Raw genomic sequence first — 16911 nt, forward strand, 5'->3', positions numbered from 1 at the left:
ATGAATGTTCAATTTTGGGGGTAATGGTAAACAGTTTTACTCTTTTCCAAAGTGGTTATATCAGTTTCCCCAACTACCAGAGATTTAAAAGAATTCATTGCTCCATCTACTCTCCAGCACTCGGCGTTGTCAGATTCTTTGCGTCAGTTGAGCAGAAGTAAAATGGTATCTTATCTCATTGTGATCTTTGTGTACATTCCCTTGGTCTCTCGAGGTTGAACATTTGTTCACTGGTCATATTTATTTTCTCTTCTGTGAAATGCCTGTTTATATATTTTGCCTAGTTTTCAATGAGTTATTTGCACTTTTCTTACTGATTTGTTTCTTACCACTCATTTGTCAGTTGGATATACTGCAAATAGAGTTTCCCAAAAGAAAATAGGAAAACTTTTCTCACTTTTTTTTTTTTTTTTTTTTTTTTGCGATATGCGGGCCTCTCACTGTTGTGGCCTCTCCCGTGTGGAGCACAGGCTCCGGATGCGCAGGCTCAGCAGCCATGGCTCACGGGCCCAGCCGCTCTGCAGCATGTGGGATCTTCCCGGACCGGGGCACGAACCCACGTCCCCTGCATTGGCAGATGGACTCCCAACCACTGTGCCACCAGGGAAGCCCCTCTCACTTTCTTTAAAACGTCTTATGAACAAAAATTCTTAAGTTTAATATAATCAAATTTACCAAAATTTTAAAAGCATCTTTCGTGTCTTGAACTCCTTACTGCAAGTTCTGAACAATGTTAACTTATATTTTCTTTTTTCTTTATTTTTCTTTCTTTCTTTCTTTCTTTATTTTTGGCTGCATTGGGTCTTTGTTGTGGTGCACGGGCTTCTCATTGCGGTGGCTTCTCTTGTTGCAGAGCATGGGCTCTAGGTGCGCAGGCTTCAGTAGTTGTGGCACGTGGACTCAGTAATTGTGGCTTGCGGGCTCTAGAGCGCAGGCCTCCATAGTTGTGGCATATGGGCTTAGTTGCTCCGCAGCATGTGGGATCTTCCCGGACCAGGGCTCGAACCCATGTCCCCTGCATTGGCAGGTGGATTCTTAACCACTGTGCCACCAGGGAAGTCCTTAACATATTTTCTAATAAGAATTTTAAAGATTTATGCTTGACACATAATTTCTTGATCCAAATAGAATTGTGCCTTGTATATGGTGTGAGGTTGGCATCCAGTTTAATCTTGTTTTCCATATAGATGTCTCTTTTTCCTTCCTCCATTTATTAAATAGACTCTCCTTTCTCCAAGGAGAAAGGGTGAGACTCTTCTAGCGACACATAAGTTATGAACGTATGTAACCTAATCACAAAAGTAACATCTGATTACTTTTGCCACTTTTTGTTGGTAGAAGCAAGTAGCCAGGCCAGCCCATACTCAAGGGGAGGGAATACAGAAGGGTTGCATGCCAGGAAGCAGTTATCATTCTTAGAGCCAGCCTGCCACAGCTGAACTCACTAGGATGTCTAGGGCCTTAGCTGTGACAGCTGAGTTTCTCTTTCCATTTAGTCTCTTATCATACAGGAGGCTAGCCCAGACTTGTTCACATGGCAGCAGCAGCAGCAGGTTCTAAGAGAATAAGAAAGAAGCTACAAGGTCTCTTGAGGCCTAAACTCAGAACTCACACCGTGTCACTTCCTCTGCACTCGTGTTAGTCAAAGCTAGTCGCTAGGCCAGCCTAGATATAAAGGATAGGGAACTAACCTTACTAACCTTACTTCTTTTTTTTTTCCTGTGGGCACTTTTTTTTTCTTCAAATTTTTTTGTTGTGGTAAAAAACACATAACATAACATTTACCATCTCTCTTTAAACATAGTTCAGTGGTAATAAATACATTTATAATTGTGTGCACCCATCTCCATAACTCTTCTCATCTTGTAAAAACTGAAACTTTATAACGATTAAATATAAATCCCCATTTCCCCCTCCTCCCAGCCCCTGGCAAATACCATCTGTTTTCTGTCTGTATGGTTTTGGCTACTTTCAGTACCTTATATAAGTAGAATCATACAGTATTTGTCTTTCTGTCACTGGTGTGTTTCACTTAGTATAGTGTCCTCAAGGTTTACCTATGTTGTAGCGTATTTCAGGATTTCCTTCCTTTTTAAGGCTGAATAATATTCTCTTATGTGTATATACCACATTTTGCTTATCTATTTAATTCATAGATGGACATTTGGGTTGCTTCTACATTTTAGCTATTTTGAGTAATGTTGCTAAGGACATGGGTGTAAAAATATCTTGTCAAGACCTTGCTTTCAATTATTTTGGTTATATACCCAGAAGTGGAATTGTTGGATCATATGGTAATTCTGTTTTTAATTTTTTGAGGAACCACCATACTGTTTTCCACAGTGGCTACCATCTTACATTCTTGACCCTATATCTTGATGGGCAAAGCTACAACAAATTTGTAACCCTTTTAAATCTACTACATAGACTGTTAGTTTTGATTTGCTAATGTTTTGTTTTGCCTGTAATTTTCCTTTGTCATACCTTTGTCTGGTTTTAGCATCAGAATCATGCTGGCCTCATAAAATGAGATGGAATTCCCCACTCCAAACATAATGCCTGTCACTGGGGTGGTGCAAAAATATATTTATTAGTTGAATGAATGAATGAATAAGTAAATGACTGTAGAGGAGACAGAGAAGTAAAAAACAACTGGAAAAATATATGAATAGTTGATTATGACAGAATTTTTAAAGATGGAAGTTCATAGTTTTGACTGCCTTCTTAACCTTATTTGTATAATCTTTCTCTTAGGATGGACATTCTAATGTTCTTGCTCTGCTTGCCAAGTGACCAGGGCTTGAAACCATGCCTCCTGCATTGGCAGGCGGATTCTTAACCACTGCGCCACCAGGGAAGTCCCCTACTTGTTTAGTTTTGACAAATAAAAATTCTGTATTTAAGGTATACAACATGATGTTTTGACATCATATGTAGATGTTGTGAAATGATTACCACAATCAAACTAATTAACATATCCATCACCTCCTTAACTTTTAATTTTTGACACAATTTTACATTTACAGAAGGTTACAGGAGTAGTATAAAGATCGCAGATATCCTTTACCCAGATTCCCCAAATGTTAACATTTGCTCTAGTATTCTCCCGCTTTCCCTCTTATAATATATATTCAATGTATATCTAATGAATATACAATATATTATATATGTAATTATTATTTTTCTGAGCTATTTATGAGGATAAATTGCAGATATGATTCCCTTTGCCTTTAATACATCAATGTGTATCTTTCCCCCACACCCCACAGTCTCTTAAAACAGAAAATTACATTGGTACCATACTTTAATCTACAGACTTTATTCAGGCTTCACCAGTTAACCTAATAATATCCTTTAGAGCAATACAAAAAAAATTTGACTGCCCATGTTTTAAACATTGTGGTGAGTATGTGTTCCATAGCACTCACTCCTGTATTTGGTTCTAAAAACAATGTGAGCAGGTGCCCTCTCCCCTGACTTAGTCATACAGGTGGGGCAAACGGCTTTGTTTGATTTTCCTTTTTTGTGTGTGATTCAGTGGAGGAGCGTGACTTCATTGGAGTGGACAGCACAGGAAAGAGGCTGCTCTTCATGGCTAATGAAGCAGACTTGGATGAGGAGCTGGTCATTAAGGGATCCGTCCTGCAGAAGTAAGCCCTGGGGTTTTTCTTTTGGGCAATTCTCCTTGTCTTAAAACAAAATAAAACCACCCAGTGGATGGGAAAGAGGGAATGAAAACTAGATTAAACAGTGTGAAATTGACAAAAGTATGTGAATGTTTTCCCATGAGATAGGATGGAGGCTTTTCTTCACCACACAAGCTTAGCTTTTCCCTGTGTCTTTTCCTGCCAAGGTAGAATCAAATCCTGCATAGGAGCGGGGCAGAGCAGCTGTGGAGAGAACAGGGAACCGGACTGTCTTTCCGACAGTGTTATAGAACTTCCTCTTTTTTTTTTTTTAATTGTGATAAACACACAACATAAAATTTACCACCTTAACCATATTTAAGTGTACAGTTCAGTAGTGTTAAAAGTATGTTGACATTGTTGTTAAGCAGATCTCCAGAACTTTTTCATCTTGCAAACCTGAAGCTCTGTATCCATTAAACAACAACTCTCCCTTATCTGCTCTCCCCAGGCCCTGGTGACCACCATTTGACTTTCTGTTTTTCTGAATTTGACTACTTGAAGTACCATTTATAAGTGGAATCATGCACTATTTGTCTTTTTGTCACTGGCTTATTTCACTTAATTAGTATAATATCCTCAAGGTTTATCCACATTGTAGCATGTGTCAGAATTTTCTTCCTTTTAAGGCTGCATAAATTCCATTGTGTGTATACACCACATTTTCTCTATCTGTTCATCAATCAATGGACGTTTGGGTTGCTTCCACCTCTTGGCTATTGTGAATAATGCTGCAGTGAACATGGATGTGCAGATATCCCTTTGAGATCCTGCTTTGAATTCTTCTGGATATATATCCAGAGGTGGGATTGCTGGATAATTTGATAGTTCCTTTTTTTTTTTTTGAGGAACCTCCATACTGTTTTCCATTTTACAATCACACCAACCATGATGAGGATATAATTTCTTCATATCCTCATCAAAGCTTGTTATTTTCTATATAATATATATATATATATATATATATATATTTTTTTTTTTTTTTTTTTCTTTTTGCGGTACGCGGGCCTCTCACCATTGTGGCCTCTCCCGTTGCGGAGCACAGGCTCCGGATGCACAGGCCCAGCGGCCATGGCTCACGGGCCCAGCCGCTCCACGGCATATGGGATCCTCCCAGACCGGGGCACGAACCCGTATCCCCTGCATCGGCAGGCGGACTCTCAACCACTGCGCCACCAGGGAGGCCCTATTTTCTATATTTTTGATAGTAGCCATCCTAATGGCTGCACCTAGGCAACCTCGTCACATTTTCTTCAATCAGCATTTTATTGACTGCTTGCTCAGAAGCCACTATACTCAGAGCTTTACTGCCTGATGCCAATACATAGGAATGCTTACTAAATGTTTGGCGCCTGGATGAAATGAATGTAAGAGGAGTAAATTGGGAAAGAAAAATGTCTTACTGGTTGGTGGGTTTTTTCCTGTTTGTTTGTTTGTTTGTTTGTTTTGCTATCCAGCACAACAGAGGTAGGAGACATATTTCAGAGTATATATTTTAATGAAAATGAAATTAATCTCTAGGTTCAGTTGGCCCAATTACCCCTATGGATAAGAGTTCTATATTAGAGCCTTACATAGAAACACTTGTGGATTAAAGTGGATGCTTCAGATTGCATCACAGAGCTTCCTACTACTAGTTTCTAATTAAATGTGAAAAATAAATTAATTTTAAAAATGACAGAAATTTCAACAGTAGCAAACACAGTAAGGTAATCAAACATAATAAAGCTTAAAAATTGGTGGCCAAGGAAAGAAACAAGATTCTGGTGAGGAACAGAAAGGAATAACACTAGGCTCCCAACTCCACCCTATCACCACTCCCCAGAAGCCATACTGATATGTTAATGAAACCCTGCAAATTCTCACTAATAGCTCCAGATCTGGAAAGAAGCAAACTGAGTACATATCTGTACATTTATCTTCTTCTGACTGAGAAGCAATGGGAACAACTGCTGGGGAGTAAATGATGCAGCAGGGAAAATGAACAGTGAGGTTGACTCTTTAACAGAAACAAAAGATCTAATCCTAAGAAAATGAATAGGTGAAATAATATGAAGCTGGAGACTGTCCTTCCATAGGAATGGGGTAACCCCTTACGTATGTGGAATGAAACAAGACTATTTAACAGAATCTCAGGAAAGAGAAATAATTGGACAACGACTCTACAGTACCTTGGTGAGTTCCCTATACGCTTTCCATCCCTCCCACTCACATCATTCCCTGAAGCCATAGAAAAGTACACAGAACACAAAATAACCAGCACTCACATGGTAGCCAGTCTCAGATACATGAGGATGAGAGATAAGAATTCATCTATAATACATCAAAATAAATAAAACAATCATGAACAAGACCAAAAGAATCAGTGTGTCAACTGTGCAAATGTATAGCAAAAATGAAAGCAAGAAAAATGCCCTGCAAAAAAACAAAAACCTGCCCTGAGAAAAACATAACTCAATGAATAGAAAGAATTTCCTTACAAATATACAATTCTACCACTGCAAAACAACTCGGTAGAATATGAATTTCATAAATAAGAGTTCAGTGATGAGATGATAAAACAACAAAATGAGATAAAAGAAGATATTATAGGACTAAGAAAATAAATTGAGGACCAAATAACTTAATTACAGAATTAATTAATTAATTAATTTAAAAATAGCAAAGAGAATTGACACCACTGAAAATCAAATTATATACATAGAGGAAAAGTTTAAGATATTCAGTAATTTAGATGAAAATAATTGAAATTAGAATCTAACAGAAATCAAAGACAAAGATGAATCAGTATAGTTAACGTCTCTGAAATAGAGAGCTGAACATGTGACCAAAAGATGCATTCAAAGATATAAGGGATTCTTGGTAAAGTAATTTAATTTAAGGATTTTAATATAAAGCTGTAAGGACTGGGTAAATATGACTTCTGAAACCCCACTAAGACAACAGTAAAGGGATTTTAGAAGGGTGTAAATCCAGAAGGCTAAAGAAAATGAAAAAGGAAATAGCAACACCAGAAATTGGGAAGCAGAAAACCAGGACAATTTAGCATACCTGAGAAAGCTGAATGCTAAGCCAGAAGTGGGGAAAGGAAAGCTGAGATGCAAGCTGATTTGCACTGTAAAACTCTCAAAAGAGTTAAAAACTGATTTGCACTATAAAACTCTCAAAAGAGACTGGCTACCATGTGAGTGCTGGTTATTTTGTGTTCTGTGTACTTCTACTATGTTCTGTGTACTTTTCTATGGCTTCAGGGAATGATGTGAGTGGGAGGGATGGAAAGGGTATAGGGAACTCACCAAGGTACTGTAGAGTCGTTGTCCAATTATTTCTCTTTCCTGACATCCTGTTAAATATTCTTGTTTCATTCCACATACGTAAGGGGTTACCCCATTCCTATGGAAGGACAGTCTCCAGCTTCATATTATTTCACCAAGTACATCAAGTAGTGAAGCTAAAAACAGGATTACTTCAAAGTTTGTCTAAAAAGTAGATCCTTAGATTTCCTCCCCCAGACCTCACAACTCTAGTAAGAGACTGGAGATTTATTCTTAGAAGAGGGTAAAATAGAGGATCTCTGGATTGGGGCACCAGGCATAGATGAGGTTGGAGGTACCATGTGGAAAGTGGGGATTAAGTGAATGTGTGTTCTGAGGTCCTCAGCTTCCTTCTTCCACTTGGCTCCTAAATACTAGCAGCCAGGCTTACACATGTCAAACAAGCACATTAGAAGATTCTCCTCTGTGGTAGCAGAGTCCAAAAGGAGAGACCTAAAGATATAATCATCAGGGAGTTCCCAGCAGATAATATACTTCTTGGATCTAACTACATTGAATTTCAAAGTTGACAAAGTCCACCACATGTTCAGTGCTCCCAATCACATATTTATTGTGCCAGTCTTAGAAGTTGGACCCCCAAAAAGCAAGGATTACCAGATTTAGAGGCCGGAACAAATAAACAGGTGGGGAAAAAAAACAATAATAGGAAAAAAGTCAACTTGAAGGAAACAGAAATTATGCAGAGAGAAAAAAACTTCAAAAAGGTAACATTTATTATTCATATTTGAGCATCTGAGTGCCACTGTTATAGGAGCTAGGGACACAGCAGTGAACAAAGCACACTAACATCCTTGCCCTCATTGAGAGATGAGAGAATATTGCATTCATGAACCCAAAAGCAGGATGCTATATTTAAAAAGGAACATTTAGAGAACACGTAGTGCTGATATTAAAATGAAAAATTTAATAGAAAAGTTAGGAAAGTTTTTTGGAAGAATTTTTCACCAAGCAGAATAAAACAACAAATTGATGGAAAATAGAGAAGTGATAAGATGATTAAAGGAGCAGCCAAGGAGGTCCAATATTTGAATATTAGGAGTTCCAGAAGGAAAAAACAGAGAAAATGAAGAGGGAAGAAATCACCAGTGAACTGTTACAAAAAACATTTCTCAGAATGAAAGAAGCTGGGTTTCTAGACTGAAAGGAAAGTGTGCAGCAAAATGCATGAAAAGAAACATAGCAAGTTATCACTGTGAAATGTTATAACCCTGATACCAAAGAGAAAACCCTGCAAGCTTCCAGAGAAGAGAGGGGATATCATATATAAAGGAATTAAAATACCTTTCAATTTCTTAACAGCAACACTAGAAACTATAAAATAAGGGAAGAATGCTTTCAGAATTCTTAAATCTATATCTAGTCAAACTATCAAGTATGAGAGTAGAGTAAGAACCTTTCAGGCATTTGCTTTCCATGCATCTGTTTTAGGAAGCTACAAGAGGATATAGAACACCAAAACCCTGGCATACACTTAGAGAAAGACATAAGATATAGGAAAAAGAATCCCTAGGATAATGATGAAGGGAGATTCCAGGATAACACCTGTGTATCTGGGATAGATGGCAACCAGACCAGATTGGAATAGGTCAGAAAGATTTGAGAAAATTTTCTTCAAAATGTTCATAGTTCTTCTGATGAAAATGATAGAATACTTGATGTGCGTCAACATTTTGAAAGGAGTTTTGAGCACTTAGTTTGGAGTTGAATTATTGATAAGTATCTAGAAAACTAAGAAATGAAAAGACAAGTAATGCCAAGGCAAACAATAAAAATGTGCAGGAGGGACTTCCCTGGTGGTCCAGTGGTTAGGACTCTGAGCTTCCACTGCAGGGGACACAGGTTCAATCATCCCTGGTCGGGGAACTAAGATCCTGCAAGCTGCATGGCGCAGCCAAATTAAAAAAAAAGAAAAAGAAAAGAAAAGAAAAAAAAAAGTTCAGGAACAAAAAAACATTAGTTGCTAAATGGCTCGGGTGTAACTAATGTTATATATGCATAATAATGTAATCACTGACTAGCCAAAATTATGATATAATTACTTTGGAATAATGGGAGGGAAGGTTAGTCTGTTGGAAGTATGAGGGAAGAAAAGAGAGATAAACTTCCTCTTCATAGTTAATAGCTAATACCTAAAGCTGAAGTCATAATAACTTAAACATTGATTATTAAGCTAACCAAAATAATGAAACAATTATATTAGAAAGATAGAGAATACAAGAAGTACAGGTGTATGTAGTGGGGACAGGCTGGTGATGAACGGAAGCTAAATCCTCATCTTCCATAGTGGTAAATCAACAGATAATATCTGAATTGGAAAACCAAGAAATATCACTATTAGAATGTTATTAGAAATATGAGTAGAGGGCTTCCTTGGTGGCGCAGTGGTGGAGAGTCCACCTGCCGATGCAGGGGACGCGGGTTCGTGCCCCGGTCCGGGAGGATCCCACATGCCGTGGAGCGGCTGGGCCCGTGAGCCATGGCCGCTGAGCCTGCGCGTCCGGAGCCTGTGCTCCGCAATGGGAGAGGCCACAACAGTGAGAGGCCCGTGTACCGCAAAAAAAAAAAAGAAATATGAGTAGAAATACTAAATGGATTCACTAAAAGAATTGAAATGGTGTGCTTCTGGGGGACAGAAAATGGGAAAGAAAGGGAATGGAAGACTGAAATTTTTCATTGTAAACCTTGAGAGACTATTTACCTCTTTATGTGTATATTTAACTTAAATTTTAATTTTTTAATTAAAAATAAGATATAATAAAATTTTCTGAATCAAGTGAAAAATATACAGATTTTGAGAGTATATTGTTATTGTGTTCTATGAAAATTTGGCCAGTTGTATCCTAGTAAACTTACTAAACTTATCCCTAGATAAAGAGCTCTTCAAGGGCTTCCCTGGTGGCGCAGTGGTTGAGAGTCCGCCTGCTGATGCAGGGGACACGGGTTCATGCCCCGGTCTGGGAAGATCCCACATGCCGCGGAGCAGCTGGGCCGGTGAGCCATGGCCGCTGAGCCTGCGCGTCTGGAGCCTGTGCTCCGCAACGGGAAGAGTTCTTCAAGCGTCCAGAGACAAAAAGCTAACCACTTACATGAGAGTAAAAATTAAGCTTATCCCCAAGCTCTTCACTACATTGCATACCAGAGGAACACAATCTGTATTTTCAGAAAAAGAAAGTGGAACACACGAATATTATTAATAATGAAGGTATCATTCAAATATAAAAGCAATAATGGGAAGACATTCTCAAACATGAAAGGAATCAAGAATGTGGCACCTATGAGTCCTTCTTGGGGGGGAAAAATAAAACTTCTTGACAATGAAGGCAGCCAAGAATTCGATCAAAATAAAGAATTTAATGATAGAGAAGCCACGGTAGTCATAAAACAAATGGGATATTTATGTTAAAACAGAAACAAAAAAAACAAATAAAACATCTCTGCTGAGACAGTAACAGTTAACTCTGGAAGGTGAAAGTATGGATGATGATTATTTTTTTCTTTGTACTTTTCTGTATTTTAAATTTTCCTCCAATTTTTTTTTTTTTTTTTTTTTTTTTTTTTGCGGTACGCGGGCCTCTCACTGCTGTGGCCTCTCCCATTGCGGATCACAGGCTCCGGACGCGCAGGCTCAGCGGCCATGGCTCACGGGCCCAGCCGCTCCACGGCATGTGGGATCCTCCCGGACCGGGGCACGAACCTGCGTCCCCCGCATCGGCAGGCAGACTCTCAACCACTGCGCCACCAGGGAAGCCCTCCAATTTAAAAAGTATTAAAAACAAGAAAAACATGTACTACCTTGGAGATTAAGCCTAAGGACCTAAAGTGAGGAGGATTCAGGGTCGTGTTATTTCTAAAGATACAGTCCAGTGAATGAAGACATTTCTGTACAGTAAGTCCCCTTCATATGAACCTTCAAGTTTCGGACTTTCAAAGATGTGAACGTGCATTCCATCAACGTCAGGCGTGAGTGAAGTTGCAGCTTGCCCTCTGTCTCCTGTTGCTGATGATCCTTCAGCTCCACCACCACCTCCTCTCCCTCCTCCAGTCAGTAACTTCTTGCCTGTTCACTCGATGCCAGCCCCTGTACACCAGCTGTTGTACTGCACTACTGTACTTTTCAAGGTACTGTACTGTAAGATTTTAAAAGTTTTCTTTGTTTTTTGTGTTTGTTTTTTATGTATTATTTGTGTGAAAAGTATTATAAGCCTGTTACAGTACAGTACTATATAGCCAATTGTGTTAGTTGGGTACCTAGGCTAACTTTGTTGGACTTGAACAAATTGGACTTATGAATTTGTCATCTTCCTAAAAATGACAAATCTCTATGCCCTTGGAATGGAACTCATCCGCATGTAGGGGATTTACTGCATTTGACTTTGCTTTTGCTTTTGGGAAGTGGCGTTCCTGGTTTAGTAGGCATAGATGCCTGCTGGGGAGTATTGCAGCTGGGGAGAGTCTTTACTCTTGCTAAATTAAAACACTTTCTGCAGTGGACATGGCTAATGGCTTTTGTTGGATTGTTTCTTTCTTTCTTACCCGATTGCAAAAACAAACCTAACTGAACTCCAAACCTTTCTCTTCTGTGTTAATTTTGTTGTAATTTTAAAGATATATTTATAAATTCTTTGATACATTTCCTCTGAAGAAAACTCCCCTTGAGCATGAGCTGGACTTAGGAACTTGCTTGTAGTGAACAGAGTGTGGTAGAAGTGATGGGATGTCACTGCCAAAATTAGGTTATAAAAAGACTGCAGCTTCTGTCTTTGGTGCCCACTCATGCTCTCTTGCTGTCTCTTGAATCACTTACTCTGGGGAAGTCAGCTGCTGCATTATGACACAGCTCTAGGAAAAGGAAAGCTAGCTGCCATGTCATGAGGACATTCAGGTAGGCTATGGAGAAGCCATATGGTTAGGAACTGAGGACTGCCAGCAACCATGTGAATGAGCTTGGAAGCAGGTATTCTGAGACCTGTTAACAGCCATGTTGAAAGCAGGTTCTTCTCCAGTAGAGCCTTGAGATGACTGCAGTCCCGACCAACAGCTTGGCTGCAACCTCATGAGAGAACCTGAGTCAGAACCACCAAGCTAAACCACTCCCCAATTCCAGAAACTGTGAGATAACAAATGTTTATTATTTTAAGCCTCTGAGTTTGAGGTAATTTGTTATACAATTATAGATGACCAATAAAATCCTGAATCTCTAGGCTTTGAATCAAGAGGTTTCTTAGAAACAATGAAGTTGAAAGACACCTGGGGAGGAGGAGGTGTGTTCAAATAGGATATAGTTCCTTTCCTTTCAACCTCAATTTGCTCCCCACATATCCTTTAAGTAGGGAACATCAGTGGCTGCATGTGGGATGCATCCTGCCTCAGCTGGATGCCTTTGCTGAGACCTTGGACAAACCACTAGTTCAGTCCAAAACATAAGGACAAGGGACAGTCATCCTATGGTCTTACTAAACTTCAAGGGGTTTTGTTGCTTAAATATTGTCAACAAATAGTCCTAATTTTTCTTTCTTGTGTTCCGAGAGAGAGAGAGAGAGAGAGAGAGAGAGAGAGAGAGAGAGAGAGAGGCCTGGGTTAGAAAAAATTCCTGAGAAGAAAAATTACCTCTTGGCCCATGGTGTCCATTGTTATAGTACCGAACGATAAACACTGAGATAAGCTGCCTAGGTCCCCCTTGAAGGAATGACTCGTTACTTAGCAATAGGGAGTGTAGTCCACAGACAGCCTCTAGCTGTCACCAACTTCAGGATCTATCTCATCTGTACAGAATAACATTGGCTGAGGTCATGCCCTCGCTGGGGCAGCCTGCATCCTGTGACTGAATGAAGAAGAGGTGTAAAGGCTCGGCCATTCTGACAGGCAATACTTGCTTCAGAACTCTGCTGGATTGGCCAAGGCTTTGTAGAACTTACATCTCAGTTTTTCCTCCACCCAATCTTGCTTCCTCCCCTTCCTTACTCAGGTGTTGATCCCTTATAAACATCTTGCTCCCTAAATTCTGTCTCATCATCACTTCTAGAGAATCCAGTCTTCAACACACAGTAACATGGTTTTCCCTGTGGTTTGCCTTGCCTGATAAAGCAAACATTCTCATTCTTGGAGTGATCATTCTTTCAAGTGTAGAATAAAACTCCCTGGATGTTTTTTTTTTTTTTTCTCCGAAAGCACACCTGTTGCACTGGCCTCTGCATGTATAAAAACTGTGATGAATGGTATCTAATAACATTTGTGCCTCTTATAACTCCTGACTGAGAATGTACCAAAAAATGTATATCCACTCAATTAGAGTCTTTCCAGCCTCACATTCCTGTAAGCATTGATTTCTTGTCTGTCTTTCTCACAAGGCCAACAGTTCTCAACCCTGGGGAGCATATTTTAAAATGTTGATGTACCCTAGAAGTTCTTATTTAAATAGTCTGGCATAGGATGAGCGTTTTTTTGAAGTTCCTTGGGTGATTCTAATGTACCAGTGTTGAAAACCATTGTATCAGACACTCCTTTGAATTTACCAGTTTGTGGCCCTATAGTGCTGCTCTATAAATATTTGATAAAGAGATAGTTATTTGGTTTATCAGTGTGCAAAGGAATTTTCCAGCTCCCTAGGAATAAATGGAAGCAGTGATGAAAGTGGGTCCGGCACCTGAAACTGCTGCTTGAAACTCTGATTCTCATTCTCCAGGGGCTACAGGTCATGTTCATAGTGGAAGGAGAGGGTTCCAGCTAATGGAGGCAACATCTGCCCAACACCATAGATATGTTCGCAGGACCAAATAAATCAAATGGCAGCCCACTAGTTTTGTGCTGTTGCAGTCAGGCCTAATATGTTGACATTTGAGCATTCAGGGTTGGGTGATTCTGGAGAACTAAATGACATATCAGTTAGAAAGTACTTAGCTGACTGTCTTCCTCTAATAAGGACGCTTGTAATTACATCGAGTCCACCAAGCCACCAGGATAATCTAGGATAATCCACCCATCTCAAGATCCTTAACTTAATCACATGCCTGAGCCCCACGTACTAATGCAAAACTCCCCCTTCCCCCTCCCCAGGCCTCTCTGGGTGCTGGGTCTCTGGGTCCTGTGGGCTCAGAGGCTCATCTTCCATGTTCTGCTCCACCTGCCCCGTGTCCAGTTAAGGGCATTGCCTCCGCTGCCCCCAAGTCCCCAGCTCTCAGGATAATTAAGACCATGTAAGTTAGCAATGTTCAAACACAATTTTCTGTTTCCACGTTTTGCTACTCCGAGTGCAGGAGCAATCTAAGGCCTGACTCCAGGCTTTTGTTTTCCCTGTTTGTAAACAACTCAGTTTTCTCTGTGGTCCTGACAGGTCATTGGTTTGCAACACCTTCATGTGACAGAGTCAGGCAGGACCTCTGTAGGTTCAGATCACAATTTTACTGGAAGCAAAACCTGCGAAGTCTTCTTAAATAATGTATCACAAAGTCTTCCACTCTGTGAACACAGGATATCTTTCCATTTATTTGTGTCTTCTGTATTTTGGTTTAGCAATACTCTGTAGTTTGTGGGAGATGGGATATCTCTGCAGATGGCAATATGGGGACAGAGGTACCATTGCTGGACACCAGGAGGTATCCATGGACAGAAGGAGGATGTGGAACTAAATGGAAGAGTATTTTCCATACTATGTGGGACGTGAGGCCTTAAGCAAAGTAAAGAGGAACAATGAATCTCCAGATATCATGGAAGAAACTGGTCTGATTAATTTGACTGATTAAATTGTGCTTAATTTGTGATATAACAGTTTTGTTTTCAAATCACAATCAACTTGAACATAATCTTACTGTTTTTCCCCACCTAAAAATGTATCATAAATTAGGTATCTTTTCTTTCTTTGTATACATTTTTTGTAAGACTGAATTTTGGTCCTATTTGATAATGATTTATCATGTGATTAGCAGACACAGAGAACAGACTTGTGGTTGCCAAGGGGTAGGGGGGTAAAGGAGGGATGGACTGGGAGCTTGGGATTAGCAGATGCAAACTATTATACATAGGATGGAGAAACAAGGTCCTACTGTATAGCACAGGGAACTATATTCAATATCGTGTGATAAACCATAAAGGAAAAGAATATGAAAAAGAATGTATATATAGATATGTATATATATATATATATATGAACCACTTTTCCATACAGTAGAAATTAACACCACATTGTAAATCAACTATACTTCAACAAAATTAAGAAAAAAATTTTTTTAAACATCAAGAAGAAATCACGTGATTAGATGACTCTTACAGATTCAATGTTTTAGCAATGGGAATAAAGACTCGGGGAGATGGTCTGTGAGGGGCCAGGTTAATTCTAAATGGTTGGATTAAATTGTATTGCATCTAGAAAGTAATCACCCGGTGTTTGCTTTTTGCTGGATTCTTTGGTCATTGTAAAGACAGAGCCCAGCGCTCCTGTATTATCTAATTAAGAAAAACTGAAAAAGATGCATGTAGCTGAAAACTGTGATCCGTGTTCTGTGAGGCTAAATTTCAAGTGTAAAAACAAAAGACAGTGGAAATAATTTATCTCAAGATAAGAACAAGTTTATACAGCATGCAAACCGTGAGCTGGGCTTTCAGTTTTCGTGGAGCCAAACACGCTCATCTCTGGGCTGAAAGGAGGGCATGTGGATGTCGCTGGAAGAGTGAAAACAACATAGGCTGGTTTTTTGTTTTTTACCTTTTGGCCCCGCTACGCTGCATGGGGGATCTTAGTTCCCTGACCAGGGATCGAACCCATGACTCCTGCATTGTGAGCGTGGACTCTTAACCACTGGACCGCCAGGGAAGTCCCCTGTTTATTAATCCTGTAGATGTAACTTGTAGGGAATAGGAGGACCCTGATGACCGCACTAATGGGCAAATGCACAGTATGTCCACGAGGTGGCGCGAGGATGATATTCTGTGACCTGTGGAAAGATGTGCGGTATTTGCCTGCAGTGCTCCCAGCAGCTGTGCTGATGAGCATCTTGCGCGGCGGGGATGGCTGGGTGCTGAGACCAGGATGAAGACAGTCATGGTTTGGGGGAAAGTTAACAGCACGGAGCTGAAGTCTTGGAGCAATGACGGGGTAGGCCCGGCAGCTATTGCGTCCCTGCAGTGAATCCATGTATGGCCCTAAGCAAGATGCCGAAAGAGCACAGTCCCCAGCAGAGAGGTCCAGCAAGGCAGCAGTGTAACCAAGGAGACCAGGGAGAGGTTCTCCTAATACGGAAGAAGAATGTAGGGCCAAGCGACACAGGGGGGACTGTTCCAGTCCCAGTGCACCAAGCCCGCAATCCCAGAGAGGCTGTGGGTCTTTCAGTGGTGCTTTCCCAACAGTCACTACAGATGCGTCTTACGCAGGCTTGGGCATCATCGTTAGTGTGAAAAGCACGCAGAGAGTCCACATGCTTCTGGTCAGCTCATAGATGCTGAGCACGGAAGGCAGCACCTAGGACAACTGGGTCACCTTCTGCCAGTTCTGGGTCATCACTCCTTAGAAGCCGGCCCAACGCACATAAGTTTAGTGCATTTGGCAGCATTATCGCCGGGAGCCCTAGAAATCCTGAAATCCTTGAGCTATGCACCCTGGGGACAGTGACAAATAAGAACTCAAGGTGCCTGGTGCTCATCCCCCTTGCCACAGCTCTCTGGCGCAGCCATGTTGGAGAGCATTGCTACTCACCCCCATCTCCCCTCCAGAGTGGACTAGTCCACCTCCAGACTGCTACCCGAGCAAGGATAGCCACCTCTCTCAATGAATACACACATGTGACAAAGAAAAGGAAGACTGGAGGTAAAAATAACGTATGGCTACTAAGGGTTATTTTTATTTTTGTTTTTAAAAAACATTTATTTATTTATTTGGTTGCGCCGGTTCTTAGTTGCGG

This window comes from Mesoplodon mirus (assembly GCF_964341445.2).
Source record: "Mesoplodon mirus genome assembly, contig: HAP1_SCAFFOLD_986, whole genome shotgun sequence".
Taxonomy (NCBI): Eukaryota; Metazoa; Chordata; class Mammalia; order Artiodactyla; family Ziphiidae; genus Mesoplodon; species Mesoplodon mirus.